Source organism: Apis mellifera, linkage group LG7, assembly GCF_003254395.2.
Source record: "Apis mellifera strain DH4 linkage group LG7, Amel_HAv3.1, whole genome shotgun sequence".
In the NCBI taxonomy this organism is placed as follows: Eukaryota; Metazoa; Arthropoda; class Insecta; order Hymenoptera; family Apidae; genus Apis; species Apis mellifera.
This window is the reverse complement of record NC_037644.1, coordinates 9837115-9860679: the sequence shown is the minus strand read 5'-3', so window position 1 is coordinate 9860679 and position 23565 is coordinate 9837115. Positions and strand designations below refer to the sequence as shown.

The 23565-nt window shown below is 37.9% G+C and overlaps 1 protein-coding gene and 2 long non-coding RNA genes across 5 annotated transcripts in view; all 3 read right to left on the bottom strand.

Annotated features, from left to right (window-relative positions):
• Nucleotides 1–19829, bottom strand: part of LOC102656511 — a 60674-nt gene extending 40845 nt beyond the window's left edge. Inside the window, exons 1-2 of the long non-coding RNA XR_001703664.2 lie at nt 19451–19829; nt 18916–18983 (exon numbers count right to left, since the gene is read on the bottom strand). This is a non-coding gene — a long non-coding RNA (uncharacterized LOC102656511). The remainder of the gene's footprint in view (nt 1–18915; nt 18984–19450) is intronic.
• Nucleotides 1–23565, bottom strand: part of LOC725329 (UPF0489 protein C5orf22 homolog) — a 788097-nt gene that overhangs the window by 586786 nt on the left and 177746 nt on the right. The gene's annotated exons all lie outside the window — the stretch shown is intronic.
• On the bottom strand, nt 2044–10559 carry LOC113218893. Of its 2 annotated transcripts, XR_003305002.1 has the most exons (3): nt 7893–7904; nt 4607–4609; nt 2044–2198 (listed from the first exon to the last, which is right to left on the bottom strand). It is a non-coding gene; the product is annotated as an uncharacterized LOC113218893 (long non-coding RNA). The 2 variants fall into 2 exon arrangements; XR_003305003.1 differs by lacking the exons at nt 4607–4609; nt 7893–7904 and adding an exon at nt 10547–10559.

Genomic DNA, 23565 nt, shown 5'->3' with positions numbered 1-23565 from the left:
AATAAAAGATTCCAAGGGCAACTTTTAATTATGAGAGGCTACTGTTGCCCTTCCTTTCCTTCATTTTCGAATAACTTCGGCGGCGGAAAGTTTTACCTTAGAAACAAATATTATTTTTATTCGAGGCAAAGTTGAAAGAATATTCTTTTATCGAATATTGCGCGTATATATATGAAACATTTTTAGGAATTTATCACGAACGAAACCAGACTTATGAGAGACATTAAAACGTAAAATAAATATATATTAAATATACATAATAAAACTTTAATTGAATTCATCAATAATTTTTGCTAACTGTTACCATTAACAAGTTCACATATTTATATTACAATCAATTATTTTTATTTACCGATATTTCCATTCACAGAAAAATAAAAAACGTTCTCTCAGGAAAGAACAAAACGAAATCCAGCATCTTCGACGAGAAAAGAGAAAGAGAGAGAGAATTGTTAGGAAGGGAACAGCTGGAATGGAGCCGGCGAAATCAATTAAATCCAATTTAGCAGCGGTTCGAAAACGGAGCGAAAAGACGCGCGGACAATGAGCGACTCGCGATCGAGCGCGCGATTCCTTCGAATCGATTAAACGTTCGGTGCCCCGTGAAGGGGATACTTGCTAGCAATTAGCAGGAGCGCTAAATGCCTTCTAGTTAATCCGCGGCCCGCAAGAAATCGACGTTTGTCTGGACGCTGGGGCCACGTTGTCGAGGAAGTAGGAAAAGAACGAGGAGCCCACCCGTTTTAATGGGTTTCGCCTTGTCACTGCACTCCTTCAGGGAATAAAATTCGTTCCCTTCGTACGCGTACACCATTCTCACGATCGTTCGTTTCGAAGAGGGGCCCCACCTTGTAAAAATTCCGCCACGACCGATCGATCAGGCGCAAAATTTAATTCGTTTCGTGGGAAACGTGGTTCAACAAACGTGTTTCTTACGTATAATGCCGCGTTCCGTGATTACCTTGTAATTCGATTTTGTAATTTGTCGTTTTACGCGATGGAATGTGTTTTGTCCCCCTTCCTTCTTCCCCTCTTTTTTTTTCCTTTTCACCATGAACAAGTTTACAAGATACTTCGAACATCATCTTGCCATCCAAATTATTAATATAAAATTGTTTGTTAGAAAATTAATAAAGGATAAAGAAAGGTATTCATTTTTATATTTATGCTGTCCTCCATTCTTATCAAACCACATCTCCCACAGTAAACTATGCTACTTGAAAATTGTTAAATAACTCTAATCATCTTTCTTTTTTTCTCGTAGCTTTGCAAAATTCGATGTCAATTAATATATACTTGTTTAGACTTCGTGAACAAGTAACACAGTCAGTGGCACGATATTATTATTGTAGTTAATTCGTGTCGTTAGCCAGGATTTATCTCGATTTACTCTTTCACATTCGTTCACATATACGTTAAATATATTTATTTACCTCTCTTCCCGACGTTTCTTGGAAAACCCGGCAACGACCGACACGAAGAAGCGCCTCGTACCGCCTTCTTCCCACCCTTCATTACACCGAGAGCGCAGAAAACACCGAAACAACTTTTCGCGGCACGAAACGTCCGTATCCATGACCTTTCCCACCGGCTCCATGGGCTATCCTCGACGATTTTTCGACGAGGCTTCGGAGAACCGGGTAATACGATGTTGAAAACGGCGAGCTCTTGGAAATGGAGATGTTACAGGGATACACGTGAGACTTCATTCGCGGAGATTTTTTTAAGGGAATTAGGATAACGTGGGATAAGACGTGTTTTCTCCTTTTTTATAATTAAGGTAAAATGTATCAGACGTTTCACTATTTCGTGCAATAGTGGAGATTTCGTTTCATGATTTTCGATTTTTTATACAGAGTGCTTGCAGAATCCACTGAAATTTGAATGGGGAAATTTGGAAATGTATGACGTTACAAAAATTTTGGAAATTTAAATGAATTCTATCTACTGATTTTTGAATTGATAGAAATAATTTTGGAAAAACGAGCTATTGAAAAATTTCGATTAAAAAATTTGTAAAAATGCCCATTATTAATAACTCGAAAATTCTATAGGGTCTTATCGTCCCATAACTAAATTTTAGAATTTTAACTAAAAATTTAAATTCATTTAATAATTTAGAGACAATTATTATTTCATTAATTCATTCATACAATTCTTCAATTAAAAGACAATTTATTATGCTACCTTTGTACAGTCTATTTAAAATAAAATTCATTGAGCAGATCGACCTAAAATTATAATCAACAGGACATGTTTTTGATAAACAGGTGAATAATATATTTGCCGAGTTCCTTTAAATTATATTATATAAAATTTATTATTTTACTAGAGCATTGACAAATTCCAATTCCAATTCGCAGAATAATACAAAATAAAATCGTGAGGCATTGATACGATTCTGTTACCGTCAAATATTTTTCATTATCCCGGATTAAAACCATGAATTTCGGTTCAACGAATCGCGAACAAGTTGCCCCGTTCAATTGCCGATAAGCAAGATTACGCGAGGAGACACGGGGACCCTGGTAATTGACAACTGGTAATTATTAAGAGCTGACGGGCAGCGAGGGCGTGCGGAGGAACGGGCACGAGAAGGAAACATTAATCTGCATCGCGGGTTTCACAAGACCGGGCATTAAACGACACAAACCAGTCCGGTTGATCATTAGAATTTCCACATCGCCGCTGATGCAAATAATTGACAGTGAGATAATTACGGTCCCTGTCACGGCGTAATGCGTACGAACAAAAGAGCGAACAATTTATTGCACACTTATCGCTTTTGCATCGATCCTCGTCTCCACGTGTGATTAGACGCGTGTGCGTGTGGGTGGATTACGCGATGAAAAAGAAGAAGAAATTAAAGAAAAAAGAAAGAAGAAAAAGAGAAGGAGAGAGAAGAAGAGGAGAAACTCGTAAGAGTTTTGCGTTGCGCCAACTGTCCGCGAGTTGAGTATGATTTACGGGTGTCGGTGCCTCGATACATAAAAGCGGTTGTCGCCATCTGAATGGCAGCCTTATCGAGATCAATTTAGATCCGAGGAACAGAGGCTCGATTACGCGGGAATTAATGCATCGTAGCGTCGAGTCGAGAAAACCAATTCCGCCTCGATATAGCAATTTCGACGGTGAATTATGAATGGTGGTGAAATGGTTGGTCACCGTTCAGGGTTCACCGTGTATAATGGTTCTTATTTATGCCGATATGTTAAATATGTTTACAGGTGTATCGATGTATGAATCGATAGGCTCGACTCACGGTAATTAACTCGATATTCAATTGAGATCCTTGTTTCCTTTCGGTATACGTTTACGTGCTTGCTTCTTATCGCGAATTTTTCTTTCTTTTTTTCTTTTTTTTAAGCGAGAAAAAAATTCGATCGAAAAAGGATTTGAGCTTGAGAAAAATAATATCGAGATTAATTTCTTTTTCCGATTATGATGTTAACGAGTCAGCCAAGTTTATATTTATCATTTGGTGAAACGAAATTATATTTCTCTGCGCGAGAACGATTGTTTTCCAGGAGATATTAACGAATAATCGTTATCCTACGTAGCTTGTAAAGTATATTTCACGAGTTGAATTAATATTAAAACGATAATCGTATTAAGCATAATAAATTAAATTGAACCGTTAAACTTGATATATTTAATTCAGTATAAACTTTGACCTATCCATACATAATCCATTTCCCTGCGTACATACACATTCTCACCGACCGAGAGAGAATAATTTCTCTCGAATTTCTCCGGATACCTGGATCTCGGATATTAAATAATTCCAACTTATTTAATCATACTCTTAATCAAGAAATTAACTAACGCGCTAAGATTGCATTGATCAGCGAGTAAATAAATGAATAAAATAACGATAAAAAAATAATATTATACATAAAATACTATTTCCAAAATACTCATTTATTTTAAACCTTTATTTATCATTCATCATTTCATCACATTTTCGAGAATTCAAATGTTCGACGATCGAATCTTCCTTCCTTCCTTCAAGAAGAAAAAGAGAAGGATGAAAAATCACGAAGAACAGCGTCTGGAACACGCTGTTCGCTGAGCTCCGTTTCCGGGAGCGGTTCGGTCGTCCGAGATTTACGCTCGCGCGTTCGCCTAAACGCCGAGAGACGAAGGGAACGTTATATTCCCGCGGCAGAGACTTCCTTTTAACGGAGAAGGGGAAGGAGAGAAAAAGAGAGCCCCCCTCCTTTAGAAAGTAAAACGATTCCGCAACTTCTTGGCGGAGGAAATAGTCGAGGCAGCCGTTACGACGAAAAGCATTCCCGCGACCCTGCGGATACGCCGTGGGTCGAAGGAGGACAGGTATAGGGGCCGCGAGGTAGAGAGAGAGAGAGAGAGGGACAGAGGATAGAGGGCCATTTGTATTCATATGAAAATATTATCTCGCAGCGCGTCCTGCCTCTTCAGGATCGCTATTGGGTTTGCATAGATACTTATGCATGAAGGTAACATTGCCCGGCATTGTTATGCAACCCGCTGTAGATCCTCAATATAGATCCTGGCTCGCGTTTCCATTCGCGATTTCAAGTGCCTCGTCCTCGCCTTCGCCGAGCTGGAGGATTCATCGGGGGACCAACTTTTAAAATCGAAATCTTCTTTCACGTTTTTCTTTGATTTTTTTCCTCTCTATCTCTTTTTTTTTTGGAGAAGAGGGATTCTCTGTAAAATTGTAAAAACTTGTGTTGCGCGTTTCATTCTGGAGAAGAGTGTGAAAGTATGAGTTTTGGAAATTATTGGAAGTTTATGAAGTGAATGTTTGCTCTTGGAGATTGTGAAGATGGAAAGAGAAAGGGAAGCTTCTTTTATTTATTATTGATCAGATAATTTTTTTTTCTTTTTGTTAAAGAATGATGTATTAGTCTATTGAATATATATATATATATATATATATATATATATATATATATATATATATATATATACATATTCCACGTTTGTTTCTCGTCGATGGAAATATAAGATAATATATTCCCCTCATGCCAGAAGCATGAATGTGCAAATTGTGTCTTTGAGTGTAAGCGCGGTTGGGTTGTTTTTTATCTTTAATCTCACACACTGGCTGCAAACAACACTGTTGTATAATGAAATTGAATTTTGAACTGACACCTGAAAAAAAAAGTTGATCTCGATAATCGTCTTATTATTATTATACTTTATTTCTTCGAGTATCAGGCGCGTATAGGAGGCGATATTGTGCAAGCACAATATATAATAAATAAGATGCTAATTCATACTAATCTATTAATCTATTCACCCGGTAATTAGACTTTCATAATTAGATTATAATAAATGTCTGAGGGAAAACCAAAGATTTTTTTTTAATTTCTTTTAATGATGTTTAATTACAACATGTAATTATATATAATATTAATTTTTATCGCAGAAAAACAGGATACAGGATTGCGCAATGTAATGTAATCATTCGTACATCAATTATGAAAATATTACCACCACCACTTGGAATAAATAATCTTACAGAAATAAAATTGAAGTAGTACAAAAACGAATAATTCTTTTTCTTTTTTTCTTTAATTTTACATTTCCTGCCTTCCTCCTGATCGTATTTCCATAACATCTTGCAAAATTACCCAACTTCATCAAAATATTTTCATCACGAAAAGGAAACGGAATCTTTTTTAGAGAAAAGAAAATTTCTTCATTTAAGAGAATCATTTCTCAAAAATTCAGAAATTAAAAAGATTATTCTCAATTTTTCAAAAATATTCTCGCCAAAGAATAAGAAACGCTTTCCTTATAAATTAAAAATCGAAATTCTTACATACAATCGAAGAGAAAAATATTCCTCTCCTCCAGATCGAGTTAATTAAAATAATATCACTGCTGCCACGAGTTTCTTCTATGCACGAGGCATAGACAGATCCATAAATCTCTGGGAAATTAACTCAACTCCGTGAAACAAAGTTTCGATCCGACTTTCAATTCGTTCAATCGATATTAAGATTTCGATCTTTGGAGAGGGATACGTTTTCCACGCGATAAACGCGATCGCTTTACGCAAGTTTAATGATTTTTAGATAAAGTTAATCGGGCGGGAAGATTGTATCGGCGCACAGGTGCGCCTCCCTGTTTTGTCGCACGGCAAAACTCCAACTTTCTGACGAAGATGAAGCGCACGCTTCATCTGCATAAAACAACGTCCACTTCCATCGCCTCGTCATCGCGTGCGATCCGTATCCTCGTTTCATCCCGGACTAACTACACTGTTTTACAGCGGATGGAAAATTGCCATTTCACCACTGTCCCTCACTCCTCTTCTTTTTCTTCTTTCCCTCTCTCTCTCTCTCTCTCCTTCCCTTTCCTCCCTCCCTTTCCCCTCTTCTCTTTTCCCCTCATTGTTTCAACCGTTCGCCGATTGGATATCGTGGTAATTATTTCGCGACGTTTATTGATCGATCGTGTTGGATTAACGCGTAGGAGAAAACGTCTGCGGGAGTGGATCGGAATATAATTTGAAATTCGATGAGCGGTTGACTCGAAGCAATAATTTCTAATGGAATAAAGCGACGTGTATACTTCTTGGTATATTTATTGGGTTTGATACGTTGTGTTGATTGATGGAAAGAATCAATTAAGCAGACTCTTTTTTCTTTTCCCTTTTATCAGAACAGCGAGTACAGCGAGTGGAAACAAGAATAAATTGAGAATTTCTTACTCAAAACTCATTCACTCATCGTGGAATAATTTAATTGCTGAATATCAATTCATCCGTTAAATTATATCTAAAATTCAACCTGCATTTGAGATTAATAAATATCGCATAAAAATGGATAATAATAAAATGAGGCAAAACTGACCGATAATTTTTTTTTTCTCAAAAGAAAGTGAAAGTAGGCAAATAGGAGACCGGTTTACAGAAAACTTGACGAAATAAACGCGAGGCTAAGATTAAACGCTCGAGCAATCGATTGATCTCTCATCGTCGACACTCGTTCGTGTCAACGAGTTGCATCAAGTTCTGAATGCAGAGGCGGTGCAAGGAGGAGCGAGAAAGGAGAAATTTGTTCACCCGTTCTCTTCGTTTCACCGATCTCCCGTGTACACTTTCCTCAACCGGCGCCCCTTTCCTTGTTCCCGTGCGCAACATGACAAGGTGTGATCGAATTTCCAGTTGTCGGAACGCAGAATTCCACTTTGATACTTAAACGTGACGCGTTCGCTTAATCGCGTGTACGCACGGCCTCTTTAGAACCGCTAAAGTTGCTTTTACGATGATTTTTACGAACGAAAAGATTTGTACATTTTTTTCTTTTCTTTCTTTTTTAATTATAACAAGTGTCAAGCAGCTTGTCTTAAAGCTCGGTTAAAATTAGAAGAGAACTTTGAATCGTTACAACTCTGGAGATAGTGAGTTTTAAATAATGTAGGATTGTCAGAAGGGATAAACGTTGCCCTTTGAACCCTCTTTCATTTATCCTGTTATAACTTTCGGTTCTCGAGATATCAGATCGTGTAAAGGAAAAGGTAATTTTTAATCGATTATTTATCTTCGTTCTTATGTGGACTAGATATTTGGAAGAGGTAAGCATGTATAGTACGCATTTTTAAGAAAATGGAGGCCACTAGATCCCATTCATAATTTCTACATCGTTTCATGTAAGTTTATGGAAACTTTGAGTCTTTACATCTCGACAATCTCTATTTTCGAATGTATTTTAATAAAAAAAATATGATATTGAATATTATATAAAAATCAAGAAAATTATATAATTACAAGAAAATTACATCAACTATAGAATCCTTGTAATCTAATTAAAAGATAAATATAATGATAAAGTGAATAACTTCTAATCTCTTTTTTTTTTTTTTTTGCCTGAAAGAAAGGAACGTTTCAAATTTACCAAACTGCAAGACAATCCCTTCCGTAGAATTTTCCTTTCGACTTTTGCCCTTTACTTCCTCCGTTTCATCGAACGTATATATTCCACCGCAAGGGTCCACCGCGGCCAATCAAGTCCGGATAACAGCCAGCTCCGTTTCCGCGTCCGTGTGTACGATAGACGGACGTGGAAACGTGTGTGTTTGTGCGCGTGAGCCCCCACTGGATGAGCCCATCTCACACGAGTGCAACCCGGCCGCGTGTGTCTACGCCAACATTTATTGAACCCCCGTATGCCACTATGCAATCAATAATTACGCGAAGCTGGATTAATGTACAGCCTCGGACGAAAGCGTTTGTCGATGCTCCCAATATACACGAATTAAATTATACACGATTTAAATTCAATTCCCATCCGAATTCCTAAGAATTCTCTAGAATCTTTCGTCTCTCTTGAGAGAAAATTTCGTCAATCTTCCTTTTCACCATTCATCATCACTCTAATGAAAAGTGGCTGGAGAAAGAAACCAATGTATCCGATGTAATAATAATAATAATCTAGTAATCTATCTAGTAATAATAATCTCGCGTAAGAAATTTTTATAAATCGTTATACAACACGATAATCCACGTTGTTGGAGAGAAAAAAAGAATAAGGAAAATAATTCGTAATAAGACCACGTACAACACGAGTTTGATTAGGCTACATTTCTTCTCGGCCGAGAAAGGGATGAAAGGAAGAGGCCGAGGTATGGATGGAGGAGGCCGGACGAATATGGAGCAGGAATGAAAGGAAGATGGAAGGATAGTAGGTTAGGAGAGGAAGGAGAAGGATTCGACCCGAGTATGAGATTACATTACACCCGTGTGGTCTGCGAAAGAAATTCAAGACGAAGCAATTTCGATTAAATTTAATCTTGCGCAGGTTTCGATTCAGAACTGGTGCGGCGCAATGAAACCGGAGGGGGTTGGCCGCCCATCCCCCCCCCCCCCTCACCCCTTGAGTTTCAAGTCAACTCAACTTGGGCTGAGGTTACCTACGATCATCTTAAAAGGGCGGCCCTTCTCCGAAATCTACGGTTTCGCATGGAATTTCCGATTAAATATTCACTGTATCCATTTACCGTTGTCATTCCAATTTCGGATTGGCCGACAGATTGCAAGCCGACTCGTTCCTTTTTACTTTCGAAATATATGTTGCGATATTATTGCAATTGATATTTTTTTTTTTTTTTTCAAAAACGAAAAACAAGATTCGATATATTTCATATTACGAAAAGAAAAAATTATATAGATTTGTAAACGAAGATTCATATTTTCTTGAAAAAGTTTCTTTCCCGAATTTTAAAAAATAACTACAAAGAAGTATCACTAATGATTGCCGTTTGAAAAATTTACAAATTTTTCAGAAATAAACAATCGTTAACGAAATTTCCTCTTCAAGACGTATACCATTCGATTTAATACCGAAGAACCTCGAAATACTGAAAATCCTCGTAAGCGTCAGCGTGTATACACGGATATATCGATTCGAAGGGACGCCAATAAATTTCCAGTCGAACAGCGGACAAGATAGGCGATCATATGGGCGCAAAAACGAATCGTTGGCGCGTGAAAGCAAGACAGTTATACCAAGAGGAGAGGAGGAAAAAGTGCGAGAGCAAAAAAAAAAAAAAAGTAAAGAGGACGAGACAAGGAATGTGAATCGACGATGTTGCCGCGCACGGCTATTCATTTTAACCGTCTGCGCGTATGGTAAATCCATAATGACAGGATAAACTAGCTGTTTACAGGTGATTACGCCAATTATCGGCGATACCATGCGAGCGTACGCGGCTTGTTTACATTTGACGCGATCCTACGCGGTCCACGAGGGCACACGCACGCGTATAATGGCGGCGTGTGTTGCGCACAGGCCGCGTCCTGGCGCATGCTGGCCGGCCTGTTCGAGACAATTTATTGCTGGCACGGAACGCTAATCGGCAGACAGCGGAGGGAAGATAGCTTTGACAGCGGAGAGACCAAAGACACGACCGGATACGCGCCATGGGGGCTCGCCTCGCCCCGTCCAATCCCCTTCCCTCCCTCAGTGCTCGAAGGTCACTGAACAGACGGCAATGAAATACTAACTGGCCCACCAATCTCGGTGGTGAGCGCGAAACCGTGCTTGGAACAGCTTCATCGTCTACGCGCAACGTCACACGTGGCGACACGCTTGATCATTAGTGGTAACCTTGATTCACCGCTTTCGAAGAGTCAATGTTTTCTTTTGATGATCGGATAGTGATATGTTGATGAGAAGAATGAGAGGGGATTATCTTTCTTGGAAAAAAAAAAAGAATAATGTATTCCTACTTTTTGCGTAGGAAATGGAAAGTATCTTTATTTTCGAATGGTTTCTTTTATGAAATATCGGTTAATAATTGCACGACGATATAAAAATGTTATAGAAATATTGGAAATCGGGCTCGGGAATCTCTCGAAACACGTTGCAACGTATGAGTAAAATTGATTAAGGTCTTTAGTTTGCAACATGTTTCAACCGCTCAGCTTACACGCTAATCTCGCGAGATTAAGTTACCGGTGTGACGTGCAAGTTATTGCAAGCTGTGCAACAGATGAGGCCACTGGGATGCAATAATTAACATTCTAGTGCCAATTTAACTACGTTCTAACCAACATACGGTTAATTAATGGTATAATATACTTGTCTATGTTACATGACAACTACAATTACAATTGGCCAGTTCAAAGTTGCGGCGAACAATACTACTTCATCTCTCGCGACAGTCGAATAATCATCCTTCTGAATACACCTGATCGATATATATTCGTCGTCACCCATTTCGTTAAACAATTAAAACAGACAACAAATTGAATTAATATACGAAAAGTAAAATCTCTATCTTTCAAAAAAAAACTATCCTCACTCATCGTATTCTATTGCACTATAAATATCATAACTTGGCTATTCTGTTTCAATAAAATAAAGTCTCTTCTTCACTCGAGATCGAGATCCCGGAAATAGAAGTCGCGGAAAAACGGCAAAAAAGGATTCAGCCGCGTTCTCAATCGCGTCTCACGGTTAAATTATAATGATATGGCAATTATTATATATCCCAGAGTGGCGATTATTAAAACTATCGCTGCACTACTCGAAGGCGTGGCGCCGTTTCGAATTATACTCGGATACTTCGGTTTGCTTCCAAGTGAAAACGGACGAGTGCAGGCCATCTCTGCGTTCTCCGTGAGATAACGAGTCGTCATTGAGATGGGCAAAGGCGTCCGCCATTAATTAAACCGATCTACAATCTTCTTCCGTGTTTAATTATCGTGCGAAAGCAGAGTAGAGACTCGATTAATCGAGATTATCCGATTAATTCTCGTTCAACTCCTCGGGATCTTGGGATTATCTTGGCTTTTGTTCAGAAAAGCCAAGAAAACGGTTAGATGGCGGATAATTAAACGGAATTTAACATTGTCAAACTGGAATGTAAGTTGTTTTGGATTTCTTTTTTTTTTTGTGATTGAATTACTATTCAATTAGTTTGCGTATTGAATTTTTGATTAATTAACTTCAATTATCTTGTATGTATATATATAATAAGAATAAAAGAGGAAAAATTGGATAGTAAAATGATTAAAAAGTCGTAAGTTAAAGGTAATTAATATTAATAAATTTTCTTGATAAACAAATTTAGCAATAAAGTAAACGGGATTTCACAAGTTTTATCATTTGTTAATCAAGTGACAAGTCGTATACGATTATCTTCTTTAAAAGAATTTTCCAATTTATAATTTGTTCATCAATTCACATTCGTAACCTGTTTTGCAACAGTTTATTATGTATCGATTTATCTTATATAATTAAGCATCTTCTCTTGATTAATCGAGATGCTTGATTAATCCAACTTTAACATAAGATATGAATCTTTGTATTTTCTTTTTGCTTCGTATTTTTCGTTTCTTGTAATTTACAATACATTTGGAAGATCGATTAATCAAACGATACTCGAATAAATTTCACTCCCTTCACAGCGTGTATATAATCGTTATACAATCGAGTAAGTAAATATCTTAAAAATTTTTTATTCATCCGTGTATTTAATAAACAATTCGATCGTCCGGGATATTTACGACACAATTTGTTATTTCAATTTAAATTCCCTTTTTAAACTTTGTAATATAACAAACGAAAGAAGTTTTCATCGTAAATCAGGGCAATTTATGCTGCTCGTATTTCCTTGTGGTTGACTCGTTCCACTATAGTCCTCGGGTAATAATTATTCGCTTTATTTATCGATCGGTCCAATATTCCTCCTCCTGGTTGACAATCATCGAACGATGTTTCATTCTAGTAATCAGCTCGAGCAATTAATACCTTACCTGGCGAGCAACCTGGGAAACACCGTGATTACCAATTCAATTTGCCATGAAATTCCACGTTAATTTATAACTTCATCGTATTTTTCGTATGAATCCTTAACTTTCAATTAACCGATATGATTATGATAAAATTTTTTCTTTTTTAAATTTTTTTCTTGTTCAAACTTTAAATTGAAATAATAAATTATAAACTCGTATCATCAATATCGGATGTCGAGTAATTAAATTGTGTGTTAAATACATGTAGATTGGAATAGAAGATAAATCGAGTGTTGTAAATTTTTCGAGAGAATTTTTCTTCTGCGATACAAAACTCAGGAACACATAATAAAATGTAGATAATAATCGAAAAATAAGTGGAATTAAGCCTACCATGCAAAGCAGCAGTTTTTGTCTGAACAGAGACGGACTGATATCACTTAACATCTTAGTGCATTGACTCTTATAAAGTGAATTTAAAAATGTGTAAATTTTATCGAATCTTTCAAATGACGCGTTATATTCCAAAATAATAATCACGACTCCTCCATCGATCCTTTCTTATTGACTACAAATTTTTAACAAATCTTTTCAACAAATCAATATCTTTATAATATACTTCACTGGTATTAAAATTTTTCATTCTAATTATCAATATTATAAATTCGTCCAACGTTATTCCACATATTCCAAAAGAAAAGAAAAAAATGAAAAATCTTGCTTTCCAGAATCCAGAATAATCCCTATTCTCGCAAATTCAACAATTAATACATTCTTCCTCTACCTAGAAATAATTTCCAAAAGATATCATTGTCTTCCACGTGAAACCCGCGTCGTCTACTCTTTCAAAAAAAATCGTCCCGCAATGGAGGTCTTTGCACCATCCGGTCGGCGCGCGCGCGCGCGCGCGGATCGTCACGCAGAGACAAGATAGCCGGCAGACAGACGGACAGACAGTTTCATGGCAAAATAAGAGGACGCGCCTTCATTGGCTTTAATGGGATGGCAAATAGGCGGGCAGGAAATTTGCGTTTTTTTCCTTTTTCTTTTTTTTTTGAGGCGCGCGCGCGCGCGCGAGCGTTCTATCTCGCGCGAGAGAGGGCACGCAGGAAATTCTAAGCAATATGGCCGCGACGAGGGATCCCACTGATTCAATAGAAACTATTTGCACTGCCATTAGACGGTACGCTCGCGTCGGTTGGCGCCGCGGCCTGTAAATATACGCCGCGAGAATCGAAGCTGGGAGGGGGAGGAAAGAAGAAGAAGAAGAGGAGGAGGAGGAGGGAAGGATAAACCCGGGGAAAGGAAGAAAAAAAAAGGAGAAAGGAAAGAGAGAGAGAGAGGAGGGGGGGGAAGGGAAAAGAGTGGCGAGAGGCTTAATGGCTCGCACTGTTGCGAGAGAAACTCTAAATTATCGTTGCAACAGGCGTTTCATTACAATTGCTAATAAATGGCACGCGGCGATGGCCGTGCGAGTTTATGCGCTTACACGCTCGTAAGCGCGCATGCATGCACGCGGTGAAAAGACGCACAGCCGATGTCTTTATTTCGTTTAAAGGCCACGTGAGCTTCCGAGTTTATGAGAATAAATTATGCACACATTCGAAGGGCCGTGACAACCGACCAAGACCTTTTGTCTCTTCGCAGTGTTTCAGGGGGCAGGGGAGGGGAGGGGAGGGAACCGGCATTCCGCGCGTGTCGCGACACCGTAGAGAATAAAGGCCCTCGCTGTTCAACAGTTCGTCACATTCCATGCTCCATGCGGCTTAATGTCGGACAGAGACCTCGAAAACAAGATTCAGAATCCTCCTCTTATTATTCCCTCTTCTTCTTCTTCTTCTTTCTCTCCTTCCTCTTTTTCTTCTTCTTCCTCTTGCTGGTTCGTTAAGAGCGTCGCGATAATGATGAAACATCGGGTCGGGTGTTTGACTTGAGTCGCGTTGGGTAAAGTGGGCGGGTAAACTTCGAAAAGTTGTTAAACGTTTCACTATTTAGTTTAGAATATTGCCGGTAGCTACTGTACCCTTTTCGGTACGAGGAAGATTTCTCTCTAATGTTCTCTCTCTCTCTCTAGAAAAATTGTTTATTTATGAAGAATTTCTTTTTTTAAATTTGTCGAGTTTTAAAAACAGAGAAGACGGGAAGGATCGAATTTTCTCAAGCTTTTGATTCGTTGTTTATCGATATAATTGATGGCGTATTGCTTCAAATAGTATTTCGAATTAACCAATTTCTGAAAGCTAGTAAAGTTTACACAGCTTTCGAAAATCATAAAACCAAAAGTCATCTTCTTTAAAAATATCCAAATCGAGATTTTATTTAAACAAACCCAAATGAAGAGTGTACTACATATTCTCTACGTTTGATCTAGTCGTACTTTCTAAATTTTCGAAAACGAGAGAAAGAGAAGAGAAAAACCACCGAAAGCATTGTATCGCGTACAGATCACGGACAATGGATCCGTTCAATTTCCGGCTTCCACCTTGGTGATGGCCGAAATTGCATTTCTCTCGAAGACGTCGGCTGCGTGCGCCATCCCTGTCACGCTGGGAGGCACAATTTCCGCTCCACTTCCGGAAATGGACCCATTGTCCGATGTAATCGGAAGACAACAATATCGTGGACGATGAGTATCTCGCCATCTCTGTCTACGCGGTATATCGCCGCCACGAATCCGCAGGCTTACAAGCTCACGACGTACCCTCGTATGCGTGTACAGGGAACACGATGTACAGGGTGAGGGACCATCGATGAATAATTTCCACGCGACTTGGAAGCTCGGAGCTATACGAGTTGAGGAAGGAATTTGAATGGATCCCGATCGAACAGCTTTTGCAACGTGTCATGAAAGATTCGAACGAGGCATACATTGTTCATTTGAGCGGTAACTTAATTTGAAATAATTATGGAAATATTGTTATTCGAAAAGAAGGTAATTTTGATTGATATTAATTACAAATAGGTGGATAAGAAACAAAACAAAGTAATTATGTATAGCTAATTATATAAGTATAATAATTTTTGTCGAATAAGAAAAAAATTTTATGAATATTAATTAGTAAAATAATTCGCGATGAAAGGAGGCGATGATGATTGTAACGAGTAATTCCTTCGTTTGGAATTTTTTTCTTTAACTGCATTCAATTAAATTAATTATTTTATTATTAAGCGGTATATATATGCCTTCTTGTCGCGTGGCTAATTTTTTGGAACAATTATGCGTGATTTAATTAAATAAAGTATAACGAGCATCGTTCTTCCTGTAACTGGGTTTAATTAAATTATTTAATTATTTTGTTATAAGTTAAACGTACGTTTTCTTTTTTGTTATTATAGTAATTTATTCTCTCTTCCCTCTTCTTTTTCAGATATAAAATAATTTATATCTGCAACGTTACATCTCATATATTTAGAATTATAGTTTAGAATTTTTCAAAAATCGCTAAACACGATTGAAAATAAATTATTATATAAAAAACCTGCATAATTCCAAGCAAAATTGATGTAAATCAATTATTACAAAATCTCATAAAACTAAATGACTTCCTAAATTGCTTGTGGCTCGCGAACCTCTCCGTTTCGCTGTATCTCGACGAGCAGCCAGTTCGATCTATCGAGAATCGAAAAGAAAAGGAAAGAGAGAAGATTTTTCCCTCCACGAAGGAGTTACTATTATCGAGGATGCGAAAAAGAAAAGAAAACCGGTCAAATCCCTCTCTCCCCCCTTTCCTAAAAAAAAAAAAAAGAACACCGAATCCACTTTCATCCGATCGTTGGTCGACGATCCTGATAATCTGCCCGTAATGGTTGCTCGACCACCTGGGCAAAGCGACGTTATTAAAGCTCGTAAATTCCACGGGCATCGATTACCATCCGCTACGAACAGGACACGCGATGTATCTTTTTTACGATCCGTGATACCCGGTGTACTAGCATAATGCAAATACGAATGAAAGTGACAAAAAGATGCTCGTGGAGAATGTATATATACATATACAGTAGGGGAGAGGAATGGAGGCAAGCACGATCGTTTCCAAGAGGATCGAAATCATCTCTATGGCGGGCCATGCGTACGTGTATGCACCTGGTATACGTGTGTACGTATCTTGTATACCGGGTGACCTGATAATCGATGTTTAAAATAAAGACAAGTTTAGAAGCAATCGCTATGAGATGTGAATTTTTAATCCAATACGTGATGGAACAAAGTAATTTCATTTTGTTCTAAATGTAATACAAATGTTGATGCGCAAATTTGAATTTTAGATTAAGATGAAGAGAATGGGAATGAATGAAATCTTACACTACTTCGTTCTTACACTACAAATATTTCCATAAATGCTGATATTATTTTCGTGAAAATAACCGCACCACTTTCGATAATCAAATCAAATTTTTCTTTCTCAAACAACTCTACACACGTTCCCAAACTTCGTCAAACACTTTTCTTAACAAACAACCCTACAATTTCTTCCAATATCGCAGAGTTTTCAATTTCCAGAAATAATGGAAACGAAGAGGAGCTCGGAGATGTTTCGAGCCCACCCTGTATACCCACACGTACGGGATACCCCCTGGTATTGTATTCATACAGTGCACAGAGAGCGGGATACAGCGCCTCGTCCGTGTTGGTACAAGCGCATGGTGTACGGTTTGATGCATGCGAATGCGTATCCGGATCATGGGTAAATTAGTGCGAGAATTAGTGTGAGAATTAGTGCGGTACGCGCACCGACGTATATACGCGTGCGGTTATGGAGAAGGGGGAGGAAGAGGGCAGAGGATGGAAAGGGAAGAGAGAGAGAGAGAGAGAGGAACGGGTCGTTGCATAACGTTAACCCCGCGTGTCGTGACTTGTAAATGCGGTGTAAAGACTGACGTGAATATACGCACTAATGGAGGCGTTGCGGGAGTTCGTAATGGAGAGTATGCCGTATACTGGGGGGGGGGGGGGAGTTTAATGAATTAAAGAAGATAAAGGGGCATGCGAGTGTTTCCGCGTCGCGTGTAAATCCATCGATTCGTTTCGAGGATGTCCTTCGGGATGAAGGCGAAAACCCCTCCTCGAATCGATCGCGGCTGTCGTGGGCGAAATTCATGGACGTCGCTTCGAACGGACGCGCCTCCGACTTTCGTCTTTCCGCTTCGATTTCAACGCGCTCGATGATGAACAACGCGTTCCGTTTATAATGTATTTGAGGCGAAAGGTGTGTAAATCATAATCGATTTCAACGATCGATTTCTTTTTATCTCTCTTTTAAGATTGTTTCGAGTTTCGATCGATTTTTGTGATTTTCTGATTTCGAAAATAATATTTTTTTGTTGCTGTTAGATGCGACAAGATTCTAATCTGAGGATTAAAACGGATTTCAAGACGATTTCTTTCTTAATTATCTAACGATAAGTAGAGATAACGAGAAAATTTCTCTGATAATCTTATTAGATTATAGATCATCGCTTCTTTTTTGGTTCTTTATTCGCTTTCTATATGCTATTAATTCAATCAACTACACCAAGGCTTGTTTAATTTTTACGGAATTAATTCCCGATAAAATCGTTCGCACGCTATTAACATTTCTTATAAATCGGTTGTGCTCGATATACACTTTGTTTTAACATATTTAATAAACGGCTTGTTTAAATATGTAAAGTAAGGCGAAAATATATGGAACGAGAACAAAATGAAAGGAAAAGCATGGTGAGGTGTTTGTGAGGCGATGACCTAAGCTACATGTTCAATATGCAGATGGATGCGTCCACACATGTATACGCATATTCATAAATTAGATTGGTTCAAAAAATCAATTTCCACTCGCGAAGCAACTTCTCTGTCTATTTCCTTTTATATTAAATAAGTTGCGTCGGGATAAAAGTAAGAAAAAATAAGAATTGATCCTCGATCAATCGAGGAAACGTTTAATACATATATTTATAGTTAATAGTGCGGAGAAATTTATTATATATGGAATTTCAAATGAATATATTAGTTAATTAAGCACGAAATAATGTGAAAAACTTAAATTAACGATAGGAAACATTGGTACAATTATGAGATATGGATAGTTCTGACAATTTCTACGAAACATACAAAATTATTAAGATCCAAAGTGGATAAATAAAATGGAAACGTTATATAAAGCACTTCATGCGGAAATTCTCCATGTCCATGTTGAAGGTATAGTTAACTTTGAACGTAAAATGATAACGTAACGTCTGAGCATATGGGTCAATAAGTGGTTTCCACGTAACTGTTCGTTAATTGTTGAATTAAACGCGGTATAAACTTGCGGTTGAAACATTTTTTTTTCGAAACGATCACTTGTTATTCCGAGTGATTCCATTGAATTCTATTTACGAAACGAATCGTTGTAAGTGAATACTTCCTTTATGTAAAATTATTAATTAATTTCCTCTTCTGTTTCACTTATTTAACTCCGTTTCGTATAAATTTGCGTACGAATTGAAATCGAATAGAAAATTAAAATTAATTAAGAGTATATTAACGAGTCGTAGAAAGAAAAAAATGTAAATGTTAAATAAAAATTGTTAAGAAATAAAAATAGTATTATGTGTGAGGGAAAAGTGCATATTATGCGTGTAAAAGATTAAAAGAATATTATAGAATTTAAGTATTAAAGAAAAAAAAAAGAAAAAAAAAGGAAGTATAAAAAGATAATTACATTCTGCAGCTTGAACATTTCCATCAGAGTTCTCAGAAACCAGTCGAGTTACATTCTCTTAGGCTTACCTGAAATCAGAATTAAAAAAAAAGTGGTCATTAGATCACTCATAATTAATTTCGAAAACTATAATCCCATAACTTTACAACCCGCATATAAATCCTACAAAAATTCCGGTGAAAATTGAAATGGAAAAAAAAAAAAATAATAAAACAGCTTCACTTTTACATTTTAAAAATCACATTGCATCCATAATTGTCAAATTAAACAATTCAATACGTATGTGAAAGAAAACGATCCTCTCTCTACAAAATTCACACTTATTTTTATTCAAAACAATTCTATTACGTACGTACGAATCGTACACAAAAACATCGCTTTCACGATCCCAAGAATTATGCATTAAAAGCTACGTCACATTCACACACGTGTTTAAACGTCGTACGATTATGCACGTATATTTACATTAAAGCGTATTTCTCACGAATCTCTCCCTAAAAAAAAAAAAAAAAAAAAAAAAAGAAGCCGCACTTACACTTCCAAAACGCCTCGTCACACAGAAATCATCCAACCACGATGCACGTAGGCTAAGCCACCCCGTATATCACACTACGTTGCTTACATGGCCCCGTTATGTACACACGTATCGTAACGCGGTCTCGTCAGGTAATACAGGCGGGTGGATGGCGAGCTAGACGAGGCTAAAGCACGTGCATTCGTGTAGAACGGTCTCGTGCTTACGTACGTACGAGGGCGCGACAGAGATACGCGCAAGCGTAATTACGTGAACCGAAGGGAGGAAGGCAAGTCACGGTCGCACCTGCCTCTCACCACTGACATCCACCACACAGTGGAATGGATGGAACCGGTCGAACGAATCGGTTATTGTCCTGTCCTCGACCAGGACACGCATAACCCCATTGACTTCGTTAACACTCGATACCTATCGAAAGATGTTTCCTGCACGGTGCCTCGATCACTGTCAACGATCGACCGTCCCATGTATCTGGCTGTCATCGTTAAGTTGGACGAGGCAAAGGTTAACAGCGTTTAAAGCTCGATCGGTAACGGTGACGTTATCGACGGGACGGGACAGACTCGCAATTTATCGACCATGCTCGTTCACGATCGAGACGAAAGTGTGGTAACGTTTGAATTTTTAGTTAAGCTAGGTTATGAGTAGACGGAAGGAACGAAATTTTAAACTTAACGATTTGATAGATCGATGATTCGTGATGGAAATGTTACTCTGAAATAACAGATTGCTTCACTTTGTGTCACCTCACTTAATACGATTAATTTGATCTTGACTCAATTTTATTTTTAGGTTATGATATATACTTTCGAGTAAATATTTCCATTATTTATTATTTACATAATATTTTCATTGATAGAATCTCTCTCTAAATTTATCCTCAAACTTGTATTGTTCCATCTAAAACAGTAATTGAAAATTGAAATCGTTATCATCCCTCCCCCCTTGCCATCCAATAACTACGCGATCAAGAGAGAAAGAAATTAAACTAAACCTAACGTTAAACTTATAATTCATCGTCGAAACGATTATCCAGATAATCGTTGACCGTTCGGCTCGAAAATCGGTGCCTGGATGTATCGAGCGGATAATGTAAATTTACAACGCGGTTCTCTGGATAAGAGAATTAATCGAACGGAGAAATCGTCGTTAATAAAGGCGGCCGCGTTTGAAAGGAAGACGTTCGACGACGTTAATGAATATCGTCCCGAGCCGTTTCTTTGTCGCCACTCGGGGAGGACTCGGATGGGCGGAAAACAAATTGGACCGGCAGTCGTAAAGTGCCGTTTCCACGATGCAGAAATAGAAGAGGCGCGATACGGGCAACGGCGCGAATCTTGGTCCGCAGATTTATGCCGGCGCTGTAAATACAGAGGCAGAGGGAAATCGGGCCGTTGGAGGAACGATCGAACACGAGGCGTATCTATCTATCCTCTTATTAGAAATGCGACAGGATAAGAGAAATGATGCCCGCGCACCGTGTTATTTGAGCCACGGCGGTTCCCGATTTAATTCGCCGTTTAATCGATAAAATCACTTTTAATGATACCATTAGAAAATCGCGTAATATCTTTTACATCGCTTTTAGCCTCTTGTTTTTTAGTCTTGTCTTTGTCCTCGGTGTGTGCGTGTAATTCTCGTCGAGAGCGATCGAGGTACAGTTTGTGACAAAATGATGGCGGTGTGAATTTTTGGAGCAACTTTAAAAGATGTATCTTTCTGAGGAAGGATCCATAAAGTGATCGATATCGAGATTTTCATTTTCTTTGAAAATGATTATTTCGATAGTTTGGCAATGATTTCTTTTTTTTTTTTTTGAACAAATTTGTTGGAAAAAATGTAAACTGTAGTTCAATTTTTCTTTCATGTTGTTATTGAGGAAAGGTTTTATCTATAGGATACATTGCACGGTCTGGAAAAAAATGGCAGAAAATCATGAAACGTGCGTGCATCGTTTTGTCGCAGAATGTAAGCTTCCTCGAGACAAGTGGAGTCTGGGTTGGAAATTTAAATATAGACGAAGAAAGAGATTTTTCCCTATCCGTTCACGTGTTACAAGTTGGTATGATAATAAACCAGTTCAGATTCGTTATTAAAGGAACTTTTCTACATTATAAATAGCGATAATCATCAGAAGAGCGCAGAAGAATATTCTTTTTTTTTTTTTTGATGGATCGTCGTGCTATATTAAACTCAGGATCTTTCATCTCGATTTTATTATTATTACGAAAAATAAAATGAAATAATTCAATTTGAAAACTAAAAATAATCGAAAGATGATAACGAAATCGTAGCCGACATTTACATGAATTTTATTCTACGAGATGTAAAAAAAAATAATAATCTTGCGATCATGAATAAATTTCTTTTCTTAAATTCTTTTCTCTTGAATTCACCTATTATCATCAATATTATTATTTGAAATATTTTCAAGATAACTTTCGACGAAAAAGAATTTTTGTTCACGATTGCCAGAATCGTTAATTCTGATTCGCATTTCTACCGAGTTGATTGTTTCCACGTAAATTTAATCACGCGTACGTAGAAGAGAGGTGGAGTGGAGAGAAAATGAAATCTTAATAAATAACGCTCGGGAGGAGAACGCGGGATGAAGGATAATATTTTAAGAATATCGCTCTTCATACCCTCTAATTACGCGTAACAATTTTCAAGCTTGAACAATTTATCGTTACATGTCCCCGCGGTTGGAATATCAAGTGTAAAAGGGAGAGGGGTGTGGTTTAAAATGGTGATCGGTGTTGGAGAAGTTGTAACTTGTTTGATCATTTGAAACGAAACAAGTTTCCTTGTAAGATCGTACGTTACGCGCTTTAATGCGGCCATCGAAATAACGTATAAGTGTCGCGGAATAATCGGAGAGGAGGAAACGATTTTCCTTCCATTTTACATCTTTTTCCGTTTTTTTTTTTTTTCACTCTCGATTGCGATCTTGCGATATCGTCTTTCCGATTAAGCAATTTGCAACTCGTGACAAATTTGTCTCCATTCCGATCAGATTAAAAATTATACACGCTAATGACTCGTCCGAAAAGAATTACGACATTCTTACTTTTCGCGAAGGAATGCCTAAGGTATTATACTAATTAATTTTTGTCAAAATTAGCCAGCCTGTTACATTGATCTTAATAAATACGACGAATATAATTAATTTAAATTTAAAATTACATTTTTATCTTTCCTTCGATCGATCATTTTCCTTTCTCGCGAGGATTTATCCGATTAAATTATTATCTTCTCATCTACCGATAATTATCATCGATGAATTTTCCATCGAAATTAACAATTTATACCATATACAGCACAACTTCAATTATCTTTGACGCGTACAAATAATTTTTCTCGAAATACATATACATATATATACATAAAGCGATAACTCTAAGAAGATAACAATCTACATCTCTATTCCACAAAATTCATTATTCGAACGAATCTAATGATTATCTCAAAACGTACGCGCACACATAAGTTGCATCATCGTTTCGAGCCAACCTCCCCATCCAAAAGGGTGGTAAGAAACGAGAAAAGCGAGTTGCGCGCCAAACCGTTGCTCGATTTCCACGCCGAGATAAGGAGGGGGGGGACTCGTTAGCAGGATACTCGAGCGTTGTCCGAGGATAGCAGCGAAGCCTGTGAACCGAGGAGAAAAGAAAAGGAGGCCTCTCTGACGAGGTAATTATCGAGCAGGTCTCCGGGGGCAGGTTTGCGATGCACGTTTTGCATCGAGCACGCGCTCGAATCCGCGCGTATCCTCGCGCCCTACGCTTCCCCAACGCCCCAACAAATTACAGTTTTCGAGGTGGAACGATCGGTAACCCCGGCTTTGCATAAAAAATTATACGCCGTTTCGGAAGTAGGCCGCTTCCGGTCTCCTTGACGAACTACACTCCTGTGTAAAGGATCATCCGCCTTTACGGGTGCACGCGTCCACCCGTATTTTTCGTCTCTGTGCGTCTCTCTCTTTCAAAGAAATTTCAGAGAATGGAACTGGGAGATAAGATCGATTTTCTTTGTTGTTCCTTTTTTTTTTTTTTTCCGTTCTTTGGTAATTAATGTGATGGATCGCAGGAAACGCAAGGAAGGGAAAATTGTTC